Source organism: Physeter macrocephalus, chromosome 20 (genome assembly GCF_002837175.3).
Source record: "Physeter macrocephalus isolate SW-GA chromosome 20, ASM283717v5, whole genome shotgun sequence".
NCBI lineage: Eukaryota > Metazoa > Chordata > Mammalia > Artiodactyla > Physeteridae > Physeter > Physeter macrocephalus.
Window position 1 is genome coordinate 90,141,592 of NC_041233.1, and position 12,825 is coordinate 90,154,416.

The window sequence follows — 12,825 nt, forward strand, 5'->3', positions numbered from 1 at the left end:
CGGTACGCGGGCCTCTCACCGTCGTGGCCTCTCCCGTCGCGGGGCACAGGCTCCGGACGCGCAGGCTCAGCGGCCACGGCTCACGGGCCCAGCCGCTCCGCGGCACGTGGGATCTTCTCGGACCGGGGCACGAACCCGTGTCCTCTGCATCAGCAGGCGGATTCTCAACCACTGCGCCACCAGGGAAGCCCTAAAGCAGGCTGTTTATGTGTGCTCCGGCTTTGTGTTCAGAGACAGAACCTGCCTATAATTCAAAAGTCCTGGATTCAGAAACCGCCAAGTGTCTTCTTGGAATAGTAACTCTTAGTACTTTTGTGGGTCTCGTATAACTTTGGGGTAGTGGCCTGGAGCAACCATTGGGTATTTAAACATGGATTCCAACCCCATTGTCTGGTCCTGGGGGTGGGAGGGTCAGGAGAGTTTATCCACCAATAGTTTATTTCCACTCTGAGCCAGCAGGTTCTGGCTTTAGTTATTCCACCAAGAAATGACAAAGTGGACAAGAAAATGAGAAGGCTGGCAAAAGTACTGAGGGTCTGGGTTCAAGGAAGCGCTTTAATTTGTGAGCCTTTGGAATTAAAATCAGTATGCATGGGTCATTGTACAAAAATAGGAGCGTGACTATAAGAAAAAAAAATGCCCCTGTTCTCTGGCTGGGCAAAACAAACAGGGCCTATGGAGTCTGAAAATGCTTCAAAGCAGAAGCAAACATTCAAAGGAAATCTCTAAAGAGAGTCAAAGTAAATATTAAAAGTTCTTTTGGCTTGGAAGCTAAGACTGTCCCTAAGAGGTTATATACAGACCTCGCTTGTTTATCTTAGGACATTTGTGAGCCAGGCAGAGCTGCCAAGTTACAAGAATAAAACAGGCTTTTAGGGGCTTCCCTGGTGGCGCAGTGGTTGCGCGTCCGCCTGCCGATGCAGGGGAACCGGGTTCGCGCCCCGGGCTGGGAGGATCCCACATGCCGCGGAGCGGCTGGGCCCGTGAGCCACGGCCGCTGAGCCTGCGCGTCCGGAGCCTGAGCTCCGCAACGGGAGAGGCCACAGCAGAGGGAGGCACTCCTACCACAAAGAAAAAAAAAAATAATAAAATAAAACAGGCTTTTAACTTTCAACAGGTTAAATAAAAGCAAAAGTAAGCACCGGTAGAACAAAGCATCAGAGCCACTCCTTCTTCTGGAAGTTTTCCACCTTCCTGCAGAGAAAGACCAGAATTGCACATCTGCAGATAAAAACCCAGGGGCGCCCACAGGAGTTAGGATTGAAGAAAATAAAAGTATCATACCTTGCCAGGTATGGTATACACACAGATCAGTAGGGAGTGCTGTTGTTTTGCTTTTTCCATGTTCAAGGGAGGGGACATTTCCAAACAGGATTTGGTCTGTGTAGTCTTAGCTTTGAATTTTTCAACTTTCTTGCTTGCACGCACAAGCTTTTTATCTACGCTCTAATCTGTGGTCCACATTGCTATTGATACCGTAACCATTTTGTTGAGCATCTGGGGTCTAAGAAGGTGTGGGCATAAGTGGGAACCATAGCTTCCATCTTTTGGCTCCTTGGCACCTGCACGGATAGCCTTGGTCCCTGATCCTACCTCTAGGACAGAGCAGGGCATACGTTAGCCAGGGTAAGAAGAGAAGCAGGGGCTTGAGCAAGGTGGAATGAATGTGAGCAACGGAATAGCCGGGTCGTCTGGATCAGAGCAGGCTGAAGGCCTGTCATGGGGCCCAACAGCTGACAGAGGCCATTGGGAATCACCTGATTTGAAATCCCACCTGATGCAGGGATCCTCTGCTCAAGATTCCTGATCAGTGGTTAGCCAGCCTCTGCTTGGAAACTTCAGAGATCTTTCTGGCAGACACAGAGTTGCAGCACTCAGACCCCTGTCAAGGACGGATTTAGCAACCCAGCATCAAGGAATGTGGTTAGCTGCTAACCTCCAGCTGTTAGTGCCTTCAGAGTCCGCCTGGGCTTTTGAGCTGAGATCAGTCCTCTCTGGCAGCCCCCAGCCAATGGCTGAGCCAGGTGGTGGTACAAAGCCCTGGCCATTCCTGCCCAATGTGGGACTCCTCTCTCAGGCAATTTTTGCTTTGGAGCTTCACGTTGGCCTGGCAGACTTAATCTGACCTGTATCACAGTCTGAAGGCTGTTGTGTCCAATCTTGCTTCCTCTCCTTTTCCTTTCCCGGGTGTTACTCCTCAATAAGCCTTAATACGTGAAGTGCAGGGGATTTTTTTAGGGTATAAAACTATTCCATATGATACTGTAATGGTGGGGACATGCCACCACACATTTGTCAAAACCTATAGAACTTCACGGCACAAAAAAGTGAAACTTAATGTGTGCCAATTAAAGAAAAAATATTTAGGACATCAGGGAATCCCAGGATGGAATGCAGACTGTGACAAAACGACCTAACTGTACTGCAAATGTATGAAACAAGTCCACTGGAGGGGATGTGGGGGGAAAGATGCTGACCTAACTAACTTTGGAAATGCATGGAGTCTGTAAAACTGAAGGCAAAGGAAATTGTGCACAAGCAGTGTTCTCCAGCTGATAAAGTTGTTCCCATGGGTCTGGGACGTGTTAACACGTCTAATACCGCTATACACGTATGTCTCCATTGAACAATGAAGTAAGTGGATGGCAGATGGTGGGAGCCAGGTTTCTCACTGTCGGAGTGGGAAGTTATAGACGAGCAAAGGGAGGTCTAGAAAGATCCACGTGGTCATGGATTGGAGTTGGAGACATCAGTGTGAATTCATGTTCTGCTGAATATAGATTCACATGGTTACATATAGAAATATTTATAAATGTGTGTGTTTATACTCAGGTATACTTCTTATTGAAGTATAATTGATTTACAATGTTGTGTTACTTTCTGATGTACAGCAAAGTGATTCAGTTATACATATATACACGTCCTTTTTTATCTTCTTTTCCATTAGGGTTCATCACAAGATACTGAATATAGTTCCCTGTGCTCTACAGTAGGACCTTGTTGTTTACCCATCCTATATATAATAGTTTGCACCTGCTAATCCCAAACTCCCAATTGTAGGATTCAACCCTTGAGTCAAAAAACCTCCACATACATAATGTCGGTAGGCTGGGCCCTTCCACAACTTTGGCGTCCCCATCACCCCTGCTGCCATTTTGTCTCCCACAGTGCTTTGCCTGGTGACTAACCTGCTGGCTTCAGAATGGGAATGCCACAGTGACCGCCAGCTGCCAGGCCCAAGGATAAGAGAATTAGAGAGTCTGGGGGGCTGAAAGGCAGCTTCAGCAATACATGTCCCCCAAAGACTGGGCAATGCTTCTGTCAAGCACGGGGATGTCAATGTGTGGAGTTTTCCGGTTCTGTGCGTAGAGAGCTTGGAGGTCGCCACTCTGTCCTACTAACAAGTAAAAAGATAAGGACTGAAAAATCAACAACTCCTCTGGGATTCGTAGGAGAGGGGAGGAAAGAGGGCAAACCACTGCAGCCAGATTGGAGCGGCATACAGGTGCACGCAGGAAGTCACTGCTTAGCTGAACAGAGACTCACAACCAGAACCACGGTGGAAACCATACTGGAGTGAACTGCAATTGACGAATTGCTGGGGGCTCAGTGTGGACAGCTCCGAAGGTTTCAAACTCCAGGGAGACCCAGAACTTTGAGATTTACCCCCAGGAGCTCGACCAGATTCCCACAGAGAAAAATCCCCTTGGGCTTCCGGCGAGGGGAGAGAGAAAGAAACCATTTGAAACATGCCAGAGTGTTCCATTCTTCTTCTTCTTCTTTTTAAAATGTTTATTTCATACTGGAGTCTAGTTGATTAACAGTGTTGTGTTAGTTTCAGGTGTACAGCAAAGTGATTCAGTCACACATATACATGTATCTATTCTTTTTCAAATCCTTTTCCCACTTAGGTTGTTACAGAATATTGAGCAGAGTTCCCTGTGCTGTACAGTAGGTCCTTGTTGGTCTTCCTTTTTAAATGTAGCAGTGTGTATATGTTAATCCCAAACTCCCAATTTATCCCTCCCCCTCCTTTCCCTTTTGTTAACCATAGTTTGTTTTCTAAGTCTGTGAGTCTGCAGGGGAAACTAGTTAACCAGAGCCTAACCTGCTGGGGTAACGACCATCAAAGCCTAACTGACCTGGAAAGGGAAATACTCAACTCCAGCCCACCGCAGCCATCCTCTCTGAGAGACGCTGGAGGGAGCACGGCCCTGGCGACACCTTCGTTTCTGCCCAGTGATGCTGAGGTAGGACGTGCGGCCTCCAGAACTGTTAGAGAATACATGCCTATTGTTTTAAGCCTCCAGGTTCATGGTCATTTCTCACAATCGCCTCAGGAAACAAATACACCCTCTTGCTAAATTTCATCCTCCTGTCATATAGACTTTCCTCTCGCTAATAAACAAACCCTCTTGTATCTGTCGGGACCCTGGCAGGTTAACACTCTCCAATTCGAGAGTTTAATAAAGGGACGGTTTACAAAGGCCCGAGTAGAGTTGGGGACGAGAGAAAGTGCAGTTCTCCAGAGCTGTACGGTTGGGGAGACACTGTTGCTGCCCTAGGCCTGAGGGTCGGAGGGACAGAACTGTGTGGCAAGGGCCGTCTGACAGGAGCGTGGCCTTCAGTCAGGGGACGCACCAGCCCAGGCAACGCAGCACGAAAGGACCAAGGGGAATAAATACCTTTGTGTCCGTCTCCCCTCCCTCTGACTTCCTTCCTGAGGCCTCCACTGGCTGAACCTAAACTATATAGGAGCCAAATGCCAGGGGACTCTTCAGGTCAGCCTCCTGAACACAGAGAGTGGAGAAGGGTGGGGAGGGGATTTAGGGGCCAATGGAAATAGCCAGCACCCGAGAAATCGTAACCACCTTTACCAGACCACCCACATAGCAGACTGGTTTTGTGGCCCCAAGCCCTATGACCTTGGCCAAGTCACCACTTCCCTAGGTATCGGTCCCCACATCTGTAAAATGAAGGGTTTAGACCAGAAAGCCTCTGAGATCCCTTTCAGGCCTGACGCTCTTGGTTCCAGAAGCAGACTGAATGCCTTCAGGCTAAGGCTGATCCCTGCCTGCAGCCCCAGTAGCTGTTTATTTACTAACGTCTCTTTTCCTTGACACCCACCCAGCATCTCTGCACGGATGGGCAGCACGGGCCGCTGCACGGGCCGCTGAGCCGCTCCCAGGAAAGGAGCCGGGCCCTGCTCGCTCGGGGATGCTGGAGAAGGAAACCTGAGGCAGGAAAACCAGACGGGGCTCAACGGCGAGAGGCCATGAGGCAGCAGAGAAGCTGTCCCTCAGCCAGCGGTGGTGGGGGGGCGGTCAGCTGCCCGGGGCACGCCTGCTTGTTCCTGAAAACTCCAGGGACCCCAGCCCCCGACGGCAGCTGGAACAGCCCTCAGGCTGGCCCAGAACTCTGGCTGGCAGGCCCAACGCAGCTGCTAATAATTAGCCGGAAAGTCAAACTATGGAAAGTTCCAAGGGTCCAGGAGAGCCCCACATGGACCAGTGAACAAGCCTTCCCCTGCTGCCTTGGGACATTTTGTTCGGTAGTGTGTCTGCTTTTTCAGTGACTTCTGTCTGCTTCTGTCTCATGGAACCTCCTTTTGAAAAGAGAGGTAAAGCTAGGAGCCCCTCCAGGGCTGAAAGTGCAGGTGTAATCTCCCCATTCTCATGTATCTTGGGTGGCCTGGGAGATACAACAGATTCCTCCTTTTCCCCTAACCCTACCCTTAGCCATTAAACTAGGTCCCTCCATAACTACTGATAGGCCCCACGTGAGCCTTAGTTTATCGTGTATGAAGGACCTATATTCCAAAATCCTTAAAAACCCTCCCAAAACTGCTCATTGATTCCTAAATTCCATTGTCATCTTGTCTCCAGCCAAGCCTTAGTTTATCGTGTATGAAGGACCTATATTCCAAAATCCTTAAAAACCCTCCCAAAACTGCTCATTGATTCCTAAATTCCATTGTCATCTTGTCTCCAGCAAAAAAAAAAAAAAAAAATTATTCTTGTTGTAAACACACCCACACGTGGGCGATGTGTGCTTTAAGGTTGTTCAGTGAATTAAGGGCCTGAAAGCCTTACCAGAGATGGGGAAGGAAGGGGTCTGGATGTCGGAGGCTGAGAAGGTATGTGGAAGAAGGGCCTCTACGAAAGAGAGACAGAGAGAGCGCGCTCTGGGCGCCAAGAAAAGACATCACGCTTCATGCTGCTGCCTGGAGCTGTCCCGGTTGAGTCGGTGCTACAAAGATTTGGAGAATTCAGATAAGCAGATTCTGTATCCAGTAACACATGAAAAGCTTGCGATCTGGACCCCAGACACTCACAAAGGAGCTTGTCTTTCCAGACTGGAGCAGGAAACAACTGGGGAGCTGGCTAGCGGGTGCTTGGGGAGTCTCCCTCCTCCAAAATGCTCCCCTATGTGCTGCCACAAGGACAGCTAAGTCTCCCACTGGAGATGCACCTGTGTAGCAATTCACTTGTTAGTCACTTTTCAATGGTTTGCTGAAAGTCAAGCACTGGTCAAAGGAGGGTTGGATGGACAGCAAATAAGAGGATCCATTTTAAATATGGGATACAGAGGGGATTAGGTGCTGAGATCCCTGCAGAAAAGGAGGGACAAATCCCTGGAGACAGGGAGCCTCTCGGAGTGCACGGAGAAAGGTTAAGAAGACAACCTGCTTCACGAGGTTACCCACGCCTGGCCGCCTGACCCAGTCTGTTGGCTTGGATGCAGCTGCACTGGGCCTCTGCTGTCAGGTGCCCTTCTGAGTTAGAATCCCTACCCTGGCACTTAGCAGCTGTGTGTTTTTTGGCATCTTATTTCCTTCCCTAAGCCTTGTTATCCTTGTTTGCAAACTGGGGATAATAGTAGTACTTTTGCCCCTGGAACAACACAGCGGGTTAGGGATCACCACCCTCCACAGAGTCAGCCGTCCGTATCCGAGATTCCACATCCGTGGATTCAACCAACCCCAGGTTGGGTAGGTTTTTCAATAGATACTTAAATACTGTATGTATTTATTGAAAAAAAAATCCTCTTATAAGTAGACCCACGCAGCTCAATCCCATGTTATTCAAGGATCAACTGTACTCACCTGATAGGCAGACATGGGGGTTAAACGAGTGAGATAATACGTATGAAGCACTTAGCACAATGCCTGACTCATAGTAAGTGCTCAATAAACAGCCACCACTAATTTATTTCTTGCATACTTTTGCTTCCAGTAACAGTCGGCAAACGGATGCATGCTCCTCTCAAAATCATTACAAATTTAATTTAGACTTAGGCGGTGCTCACGGATTTGTTCTCTGAAAAAGCCACAAAATTCTTTTGTAAGTCATGATCCCTTCCTGTTTTTTTTTTATCAGCTATATTTAGCTGTTAAATTTAATATCTCAGTTTGAAATCTTAAAGTCATCCTTCCAAAAGTACAAGTGGTTCAGCCAATGGCATTTACAAGCAAGCTTTTTTTTGTTGTTTTTTGTTTTGGAAATAACAATAGGTCAGAAGTGGGACTAATTTCCATAACTACAAAGATAAATAAGTTAAACTTCATTTAATCAAAGTGTCCAATATGGCAAGTCCAATCCTGAAGACTAGTTGTTTCAGTTTTATTAAACTTCTAAGAGAACACCTAAGCTTTTTCTCGTAGGTCTTCAGCTGTCTCTCAGGGACCCTGGATCCTTCCTGGCTGGGGTCCAGGCACAACCATCCCATCCCCAGCTCACAGGTGACATTGCTGGTGACCATTTTTCAATCTCAAACACTAGTTACTTCTTATTTCCAGGCTGCCACCCAACTACTTGCCTAAGGTTAAACCAAGCTCTTTTACACATAATAACATATTTATTGAGTGCTGACTACGTGCCAGACACAGCTCTAAATGCCTTATGTGGACTAAGTTATTTCATCCTAATATCGTTATGATATAGGTGCGGTTATTATCATCCCTCTACGTGGAATATCTTTATTTTGGAAATTCGCCGAAAATGATCTAGCTAATATGGGGCAGAATAAGGATTTGAGCCCGGGGAGTCTGGCAATAGAGCTGGCTCTTTCCCACTAAACCATGTCACCTCTCATAGGAGAGGTGGCGCTCCCAGGGCCACAGCTCGGACAAGAATTCCGACTCTACTTTTTCACAGCAGCACTCTTCCTCCATGGAACGTTCTGTCCTGGCCCCGTTCCTCCCAGCCTGTCCTCAGGGACCATCCTTTGCCAAAAATATGAAAGAAACACACAACAACATCCCTCTTGCCTCTGTCAAATGGGGCTGCAAAAATATTCAAGGTGGGGTGGATCAGGCTTGGGGGAGGGGCTCCAATCCCACCTTCAGCGCTCACTGGCTGGGTGCCCTTGGTCCAGTGATGTAACATCTTTACCTTTACACTGCTCATCAGCAGAGCGGGGAACAGGCTGAAACTGCCTTCCAGGGCTTTCGTGGGGATGGCCTGAGCATATCTGCGTAATGTGCTCAGCACAGCGCCGGGCTCAGAAAGGAAGCTGTCATCGTTAAGGTAGATGAATCATAGCTATTATGAGTATTGATCAGGCCGTCCATCACTGTGAGCAGAATTGAGAAGGACACATTCCGAGAAGACTTAGAGAGAGGCCAGGTTGTAATAAGAGAAGCTCTCTGGGGCCCCGCCCCTTGTCTGTCCCTGCATCTGGAGACCGGCTGCCTGGGACGGAAGGGCTCACCTCCCGAGCCCGCTTGGCACACACCTCCTGTGGGTTCCCCAGAGCGGGAGATGGTCACTAAGTAGAAGGTGATGGGGAGGGCCAAGTGAGGGCCCAGACAGGGCCCAGCTGGAAATCCCTCCAGAAATCAACTCTGTTCCGTAAGCAGTCATTTTCTCCCTAGACACAACATTCCCTGTCCCAGGTAAGCAGTTCTGAACATTGTTTTCAAAACTTTCTTTCAAATGGGCACCGCAACACGTAATCAGGTAAAGATGGAGCTGCTTTGTCGGGAGTGGAAAGAGGAGGCTCCTGGAGCATCCACAGCTTCTTTGTTGAATTCCTCCCCTAAGGGGACCCTGGGATCCTTCTGAAGAGCAATGAGATCCTTCGATCACAGGTTGAGAAACATTTTCTAAGAGAGACAAATACATAGTCGTCCCTTGGTTCCCCCCGGGGATTGGTTCCAGGATGCCGGCGGACACCAAAATCCACTGATGCTCAGGTCCCTTCCATAAAATGGCATAGTACTTGCATATAACCTACACACATCCTCCCTTATACTTTAAATCATCTCTAAATTACTTATAAAACCTAATACAACGGAAGTGCCATGCAAATAGTTGTAAATACAATGTAAATGCTATGTAAATAATTGCAGTGCAAATTCAAGTTTTGCTTTGGGGAACTTTCTGGAATTTTTTGGGGGGGGGGTTCGTTCCGAGGTTGGTTGAACCCGGAATGCAGAACGTGTATACGACACGAACCCTGCCCTTAGCGAGCTTAGAGTCTAGTGAACTGGCGGCTACAGGCTTGTACTGGCCGGCAAGTGAACTTCAATGTCCCTCGTGAAGGTACGAATCCTCACAAGGCACTCTTGCTACCTCCTACAGAACCCTGAGGCTTTTCAGTTGCAAGAGATCTCTCCACATTTATAACGCACACAGTAGGGTCTGGGAAGAGCATGCCTACGTTGTTGACCTGCTTCAGTAAAATAATCTTTAAAATTAATCTATCTCTCACAACACCTCTGTGAGGTGTGGTTATTATTGTCTCACTTTGCAGATGAGGAAACTGAGGCTGAGGACATTTAACTTGTCCAAAATCACCCAGCTAGACGATGAGGGAACCAAGGGTCAAACCCCAATCTTGGTTCCAGAACATCGCATCCTGGACTCAGTATAGATCCCGCCTCTGCACTTACTAGTTGTGTCTCCAGCCTCAGTTTCCTCATCTGTAAAATGAGGATGAGGATGATGATGACACCTGCCACCTTTACAATGGTGCTTGGCACACAGCCAGTGCTCAGCTAGAGTCAGTAGCCGTCTTGGGATCACCGAGTAATAGGTTATGACTCATTTGTCCCATTCACTCTCTCCTTTATTTATCTTGTTAGAGAACAGTGCAAGGCAGTATGTGGGTAAGGAGCAAAATGAGTTGCTACAGAGAAGTAAAAAGCCATAGGAATTCAGAGGAAGGGCATTTGAAATTCTTCGTTTATGACTGCTTCATAAAATTTTGAGCACTCCTTGTGCAGAAGCCATGCTGAGTTCTCTGGGTCAGTCCAATGTCAGCACGTGTTGCCAAGGCTAACTTCTCAGCGACCAGCTGCTGGGGCAATTCCCTAACAAGCCACATGCAGCCTTCCAGGTAGACCAGTTAGCTCTGCCACAGACATCTAACTCCCCAGGGACACCTGGGCTCTGCCCATAAACGCACAGCACTGGGGCCATGTGCCACATACCCCGACCTGAGAAACAGCTCAAGTTGTGTGTCCCCATGACAGTGGGGCAGGGGGGGAGGGGGAAGCATGGCGGACCAGGAGGACACACCACCCAGGTCCTGGGAAACAGCTGGACCCCAGCTCATCAAGGCGAAAATGCCTTTTCCTTGTGCAGGCACGTGGGTCATTCCTCTCTGAATCTGTTCAGAGAGGAATGTAGTTATGAATGCTCCTTGACATTGCAAGACTCCCTCCCCACGACCTCTCTTTCCAAGAAAAGAAAAAAGAAATCAGGGAATTCCCAGAATTCAGCCCTAACACTTTCCACACCAGACAAACAACGCATGCTTCCAGAGACCCAAGAATTAAAGTAAAATTTGGAAAGGGAGAGGGAAAAGAAATGCCCGACCTCTCTGGAGTTCACTCACCCACCACACACCCCCATCAAGCAGAAAACGTCCCCAGTCCAAGGCTTAAAGCTCAAGGGCCCCGCTTTGCTCAATAAATATTTGCCAAATGACCCCAGAACACCCAGCCCCCGTTCCTACCTCGTCGGCAGTGGTCCCCGGGTCTCCTCTCTCCCTTTGGCGTCACCTGCTACAGCGGATCCATCATCTTTGCTTAGGAAGCCGAGCGCCTCTGGTCTGGGAGGGGTTCCGTGGAAGGAAGGGGAGGGCGGGCTGAGATCACCGACGTGGGGAAGGGTGGGTCTCCGAACCAAACGCTTGGTTCGAGGGAAAAGGATGTTTTGTAAGTTTTGGCTTGAATGTCCCGGGGCAGAACAGGAAATGTCCACTAGGGCTGGGAGCCCCAGGGAGAAATTGGCTGCTGTCTCCCTTCAGAGGGAGCTTCCCGAGGGCTCTCAACTGCGGCCCCGTCTGGAATTTAAAGCTCCGTCTGAATCCTTTTCGCGCTTACTCTTTCCTCCGGCACTTTTTTTTTCTTTCCTTAATGGAGCGTCGGCTTCGTTCCTGACATGCTGGAAAAGTTTTCCTCGGCCTAAACTTGGCTCAGGAATACTCTCCCCTTGTGAGAGAATTTCTCCTGTTACACAGTTCAGCTTTAAGAAAAAAAGAGAGACAGAGAGTGCTCTTTGTTTTGCCAACTTTTGTACTAGCGACATTTTTGATGGATTTTTTTCCCCCCTGAACCTCTGGATTCCAAGAAATATACACACCCACATCCCTCTTGACCTTTTTTTGGTTAATGTTTTTTTTTTTACACCAATACCACAGTGTCTTTTTTTTTTTTTTTTTGGTTGTGCTGGGTCTTAGTTGCAGCATGTGGGCTCCTTAGTTGCAGCACTCAGGCTCCTTAGTTGCGGCATTCATGTGGGATCTAGTTCCCTGTCCAGGGATCGAACCTGGGCCCCCTGCATTGGGAGCATGGAATCTTAACCACTAGACCACCAGGGAAGTCCCCCTTGACTTTTTTCCCCTCCCCTTCTAATTGAAAAGTAACAATAATAATTGGTGAAAGATGGCAGAGAAAATGTCCTTACGTTGTGGGCTCATGGGGTCCTGCCTGGGTCAGCCTTCCCCGGACGCACACCTCTGCCCACAGGACAATGTGTGTGCTGTGTGGCAGCGAGGGGTAGTGATCGTCTTCCAGGCCCTCTCTTCGTTCTAGGTATTTCTATGACGGAAGCACAGGAATGGGCTATCTTTCCCGAATGGGGTCCGGTTCCAGCTACAAACTCTGCCTCCTCAGCCCCCCAGGGATGAAGTGAGAAGATTCCTAGCTGTGATTCTTGGAGGCGCTGGGTAGGGGATGCATGGGGGTGAGAAAGCATCCTGAGATTCAGTTGTTGGCGGTCCCCTGGAGGGCAGCATGTCTGTGAACTGTCAAATGCCACCACAAATTGGGAAGCTTTGGGGTCCTCGTTGACCCCTGCAATAAAACTTGGTGGTTCTCACAAGAACTAACTGGGAGATTGGTCCACTAACAGGAAATGACAACGTCTCCTTTGTTCTATTTATTGAAAGAGGGTAGGTAAGAAACAAATGAATAGTGTAAGAAACAAATGAATATTGTAAGAAACAAGATTATAACAAAAAACCTTTGGGCCAATTCACTAGATTAGAAAGTTTCAAATGTTTTGGAAGTCTCCTTCAGTTTACAGAAATTATACGGTCTATACACATAATAGGCTGAGGCTAACAATTTTTAGATCATTGAGTTGATGTACTGATTACATACTATTTTTATCTAGTTAGTGAAGCAAAACTGAGCTAGCTGACATTTTTGTATTCTAGCTTGAGGCTGGTACCTGCACTTGAAAGTAATTGACATGCATTTATATTCTGAAATTTAGAGAGTATCATTTTGAACATGTTTTACTATGGAGATAATCATAACAAAATCTAACCCATCATTAAAAGTATTTAATTAGATGCCTATTTTATTTTTAG

At 48.0% G+C, this 12,825-nt stretch overlaps 1 protein-coding gene across 1 annotated transcript in view; it reads right to left on the reverse strand.

Annotated features, from left to right (window-relative positions):
- Window positions 1-11,062, reverse strand: part of TACC1 (transforming acidic coiled-coil containing protein 1) — a 109,799-nt gene extending 98,737 nt beyond the window's left edge. Inside the window, exon 1 of the mRNA XM_055081342.1 lies at window positions 10,963-11,062. The gene's annotated coding sequence lies outside the window, so the exon portion shown is untranslated. The remainder of the gene's footprint in view (window positions 1-10,962) is intronic.
- Window positions 11,063-12,825: the final 1,763 nt, after the last annotated feature.